We start from the raw sequence: 6,000 nt of genomic DNA, 5'->3' as shown, positions 1-6,000 counted from the left end.
GGGGTCGATTATTTAAATAAAATAAAATACTCCTTGTCAATTTTATTTTCTTTTTCTTTAAAAATATATATATATATATTGTGTATTCTGTGTGTTTTGTGTATTCTGTGTGTTTTGTGTATTCTGTGTATTCTGTGTATTTGTACGAGTATGGATTTATACGTCGTATACGTATATTAAATTATATATTAAATTTAAATAAAAATAAAAATAAAGAGATGGAAATCTTTCAAGAGTTACCCTTTTTAAAGTGACCGGCTTGGCTTTCTTTCATCTTTTTCATGTACGCAAACATACGTCAAAGCACGCAATCATTCACTTAGACGATTGCGTGTTGTATTGTAACCAAGCAGCCAATCACCACAAGAAAATCTACACGATTAATATACCGATAATGCCTGCCAAGGTGAATAAGCTTGTACTTCAGCTGACAGAAACAAGAATATTATATATATATATATGTATATTTTCTGTATTGCTCTTGTTATATTTCCTGTAAGAGCCTTAAGGTCATACTTCTTTTCTCCACAAGACTCATGATCTAATTCCCAAGAAGACATTAAATATACACACACTCATATACATATGTAAAACCTTGCACATGAAACATTCTAGATTAATGGTTTAGATGCCATCAAAATACCATAGTGTAACCAAGTTTAAACAACTTGAACCAAGCTTTAAAATCAAAACTAGAATAACTCACTACTAATCATTTTTAACATACAATATATATATATATGCATGTATGTAGTACTTATCTATACACACACATCTGCCTGTCTGTGTGTATGTGCGTGTGCGCATCTATATACCTCCATTGTTACTCGATCTTGCTTATTAAGCTACTCGAATCAAGGTATATCTATTGCGTTGTGTTGTACAGCAAAATATTCAAATAAAATTGTAATTTGAAACGCAAATCATTCAGAAAACTCTTGTGATACAAATAAATATATTTGGAAGGTAGAGATTGTGATTCTAAAGGTACTGATTAACCAAATATACCAGATTTCAATTTGTTACAGAACAATCTCCAAAAATAACAATTATCAAACAATATTTTTTTTTTTTAAAAAAAAAAGAAAGACACACAGACATTGTGCAAGCATCAAGAGTCTCATTGTCTTGATGCTTGTACAATGTGTGCGTCTGCCTTTTTATTATTATTATTATTATCATTATCATTCTTACTCTACCTTATTAATATGTGCTCACCCTTAGGTGTTAGAGTTGTGTTTTCTCAGAGATGTCAGTCGCACTAGTCCAAAACCAAACTTTTCACCAATCAAGAATACAACTAGCACTGTAGTAAATGGCAGAATGTATAACTCCAGTCTCGTATATAATATACGAAGCGCCTATATGATATACGAGGTACCCGATATCGTATATTTTCTACGAGTCCGAAGCTATACATTCTGCCAATAGTATGTCAGCTTTTAGTCAATTAAAATGGCTTCCAACGAATAATATTTATGGGATTTTAGATTACTTTGCATCTAATCCAATCAAAGATTCTAAATATAGTAGATTTATACTTTTTTTTAGTTATTTATATTTATCTTATAATTGATCCAACAAATGGACGATGTTTTATATTGGGATTTCATCATTTTTAATTGATCAGAATAATAAAAGAAGTATGTAAAGAATAAGTACTGATTTATATGTTATTTAGTAAGATTTTAAGCTATAAATTATCTATCTAATATGCATGTACATATAGTTATGTGCTTCTTTCTACCTTTTCTGTGCCGACATTGCTATGTCTGATTCCTACTTTTGAAAACCCAAAATAACGATAATTGAATATCACCCTAAGAACTCCTTATAAGATTTCTCGGGATTTTTGTAGACGGTGTTATGGAATACGATGTAACCCGGATTCAGGAGGGAGGTTTTGTACCGAATAATAAACTATATTAGATCTGAATAATTTTATTATCTTTAATTATTGTATTTGGTTGAAGAAGTTGGGAAAAAGATGATTTTGCATTGACTGCAAAAACACGATGGCGTAAAAAGTGGGATATATACATATATATATATAAAAGCAATAATGGTGCTTAACTAAAATTCAACTATAAAACGCACTGAACCCCGGAGAGCTTGCAACAATTCACTAAAATCGCCTTTTTTCTTTCTTTAGGGTAGCATGCTCATAATTGACAAACCGGGTATTCTTCATGTAGAAATTACATCTGTCAAAATTCACACTACTTCATTATAGTCATTTTCAAAGTAGAATATGATTATTATTTCTTAAACAATCATCAAAGACAGAGTATCGTGCAGAATATTCAACAGCAATAACAGAAATCCTACAAAGTTACTTGTCTGAATTACTGTTATAGACTCTTTTTTTTTTTACAATCTTTCAAAAAAAAATACTTGATCAATAAAGTCGAGCTTTGGGAATTAAAAACTATGGTAATGAATGAATAAATTTAGTACCAGCTCAAACTACCAATAAACCTAGCAATTACTTTTTTTGGTGAAATAAAAAAAATGAGTATTATCCATTATGATACAGTATTGTTTCATATGCTTTGTAATTTGTCTATTTCATTTGTGACGACTTCGAAGAGCTCTTTAGTCTCGGATCTTGACATAATTATTTTGCTGTTTTCAATGTTGTTATGGCTTTAATATACAAGAAGCAAATATATTGATGATACTGGAAAGAGACAGGTTTTAAATGCTAGCCTAGGCAAGACTAGGCAAGACTAGGCATGACTAGGCATGACTTGTACTAGCATGTTTGATGTGACAATTGCAACCCAAGTGTTTTTTTTTCTCCTTCTTTATTTCCTTCTCTCTTTTCTTTTTTACCACGCTCTAATTTGTCTCACGTTTTGTATTAAAAAATGAATCGATTCAGGAGAGAAAGAACAGTGTCAGCAAAAATGTAATACTTTATATTAAATCTTTGCGTATCATCTACTTGGGCATATATTCCTATTACAAGGCAGGATCCTCAAAATGCCTCGTATTCCTATTATTATTCTTGTGCTATTCATTTGGAAGATTCATAAGAGAGCGAAGCAAATTTCGAGTCAACCGGATTTGTGTAATGGTCTGTACTTATAACTGCTATGGAAAATATAATAATAATAATAATAATTAAAAAACGCTCTATAGTCTTTATTGCAAAAGAACAAACCCACACTGAAAATATTGTATCGAAACGGAGAATTGGAAACAATCCAGCTGTAGATCCAAGAAACGGGGTTTAAGAGACCGTGATATTTATATAATAAAAAACATGTCGGATGAGCAGGCTGTGGATAAATAAGTGCAGCAATTGCTCTACTAGGAAGAAGAAAAATGCAGTGCATTTGGTCAAAACTTTTGTATCTCACAAAAAAATGCTATCATCTTTCAGTAAAAAACAGCTGCGATAATGCTTTTAATTCTTGCACATCTGATAGCAGTAGATTTATGTGGCATGTATAATATTAATACTTGAGAAAGACTGTATAGTATGTATATAATTAAAGTCATGATATCAAGGGGAGCCAAAGTAAACCCCTTTGGATGTATTCAAAGATATTCCGTTTTCGTATTATTATACCAAGAATTCAGCAATACTTCTTGCAAGTTAATTTAGCTCTCCTACTATAATTTGTAGTTTTGCTTGTCAATTTTACACCTTGATAGCAAGGAACAAAATGCCTAGCATAATTCACATAATATTGGAGTGGCCATCTTATAACTGTGTATAAAGCTGTAAAAAAAATTAATAGATTAATGGGTGTATACATGTATTTAAAGTATTCCTTCATGTTAAACATAAGTAATAATACATAGCTTTGTGACGAACTTTACTTATAGAGTATGTAATAGCACCATTTCTCAGCAGAATCTGAATTTGCTCAAGTCATAAAGTTAGTTTCGAAGCGAGTTCTGTATTCTGCTAAGAAACAATAAATAAACCAGATTCACAAGCCAGCGGTGAGGAAGTCAATAAGACAAGCTACTCAACATATTCAAAATACTGTCTCTAATTATTAATATTATTCAACTGGAAAAAACACAAGTTGACAGAGATCTACAGAATAAACAGTGAGAGTCTAGTTTCAGAAATTCATTTATGTAGCTTATTAAAATATATATTGGACATTATAAACATCCAATGAAGACAGTAAACCCTCGACGACTCAAAACGTCAAAGCACAATTTTATAAACAAGTCCTTGGTTAACTTTATTCAGAAGCTTGTATTTACACGTTTTCAACATCTTGCTTTCTATTATAATAGTTCGATATACACTTATCACGGCTGTGAAATCGGTTGCGGTGAAGTAAAACCGTTTTGTGTACACGCCACTATAGTCGATGAATATCTTTGCCGCATACATAAGCACCTTAAAATGCAGCTCTTACAAGCGACTTGATATTATTTCAGATGAGAATGGGCATGTAAATTTTAGGTTATTCAGCTTTGGAGATGAGCTCGAGCTAGACGCGATAAAGTTTGCTAGTGAGATATAAAAGTACTCTACAGCCAAACAATTAAAGCCTCAAGTCGTGAGTAACATGTACTTTTAGATGGATAATTCATTGGGGTTTTTGCGGGGATTTTTTTTATTTGAATAAAGAATATGTTATTTCCAAACCTATTCACCAGAAAGCGCGTATTTTTTTTAACCTTTCCTTTAGTGAAGTATAAAGCACGGTACTGGCTCTAAACAAAAGACTTTATTTAAGCTGTAAGAGCATCAAGATGAGCTTATTAAGAGTTGTTGATATACACAAGGGTATGTCTCAAAGTAACCATATGTTATACAACACACAATCCGGGTTTTCGACCACATGTGTCTTGTTTAGTCAGATAATTCTAGATGGGAGCTGTGTATAAATATTTTGGTGTAGCACAACAAACAGGCTTTGTAGCATAGAGTGCGTGAAAGAGATAAAGCTCTATAGAAGCAGATAATATATCACCATTGAATTCAGCGTATTGATATGCATATGGTCACTTATATAAAGAGGTCACCCTTGGAAATGTCTATTAACTGTAGAACTTGTTTGTGAGAAATAAAAGGGAGTTTAGAATAGAGTTTTTGAGAAGGTTACTTCTTCATTTATTTATTTCGACATCAATAAAAACTTACAAACACAAACAAATGAGGCTAATATATCCCTCCCTCCGAGAAAGCTAGTTTTACATTTGAACACTACCTCTACGCTTGTTGAATTTTATTTATTTTTCTTTTACCTATTTACTTGTACATTATTGAGATCATAAATGTATACTACATCATATAAATATCAGTGGGATAAATGCATAAATACAAATTCGTTCAAATAATAAAGCTTTCTTTTTTTTAATAGATACCCACAGATTGTTTGCTCTATCAGAAAAATATATAGATTGATCTGCATTCAGAAATACAATAAAATACAAATATGGATACCTTGCACGTGATAGTATATCGGTGCTTTAATAAATGCTATACTCAAAAGGTACAATTTTCTTCAAAAGCACGATAAAAAAAAAGGTGTTTTTTTCCTCTTCTTCTTTTGCTTTTATATCTAAGCCTTCATAAAATAAATTGCTCTCAACAGTTTCCTCGGAAAATCTTGACTTTTGTCCCCTCATATTTTTTGAAGCTTATATGATACCGATAACCCTGAATACAGCAAAAGCTATCCAAGGACTTCAAAGCGTATTTTGAAGATAATCAATCCGGTGTTGAAGATCTGGATTGATCATGAAGCAAGCAAGAAACCGTTGTCCCTCAAGCCAAAATTTTACAAATAATAACAGAAATCAAGAAGAATAACAAAAAACGGAGGTGTTCTGAGCTATCCGCGAGCTTTATTTGCAACAAACCTCGAAAGCGATGAAGTTGATCAACAAAACCATTTTCTTTTTTTTTTGTCTACACTGGAAGTGTCTCCAAAGGTCCAAGAAAGACTTGTAGCTCGTATATGTGCGGACCAAGGAAACTACCGTTGGTAGACAATTGACCACCCCTACCTGAGTATCGAA

The sequence above is a fragment of the Phycomyces blakesleeanus genome, assembly GCF_001638985.1.
Source record: "Phycomyces blakesleeanus NRRL 1555(-) unplaced genomic scaffold PHYBLscaffold_7, whole genome shotgun sequence".
NCBI lineage: Eukaryota > Fungi > Mucoromycota > Mucoromycetes > Mucorales > Phycomycetaceae > Phycomyces > Phycomyces blakesleeanus.
This window is presented reverse-complemented; position numbering follows the sequence as displayed.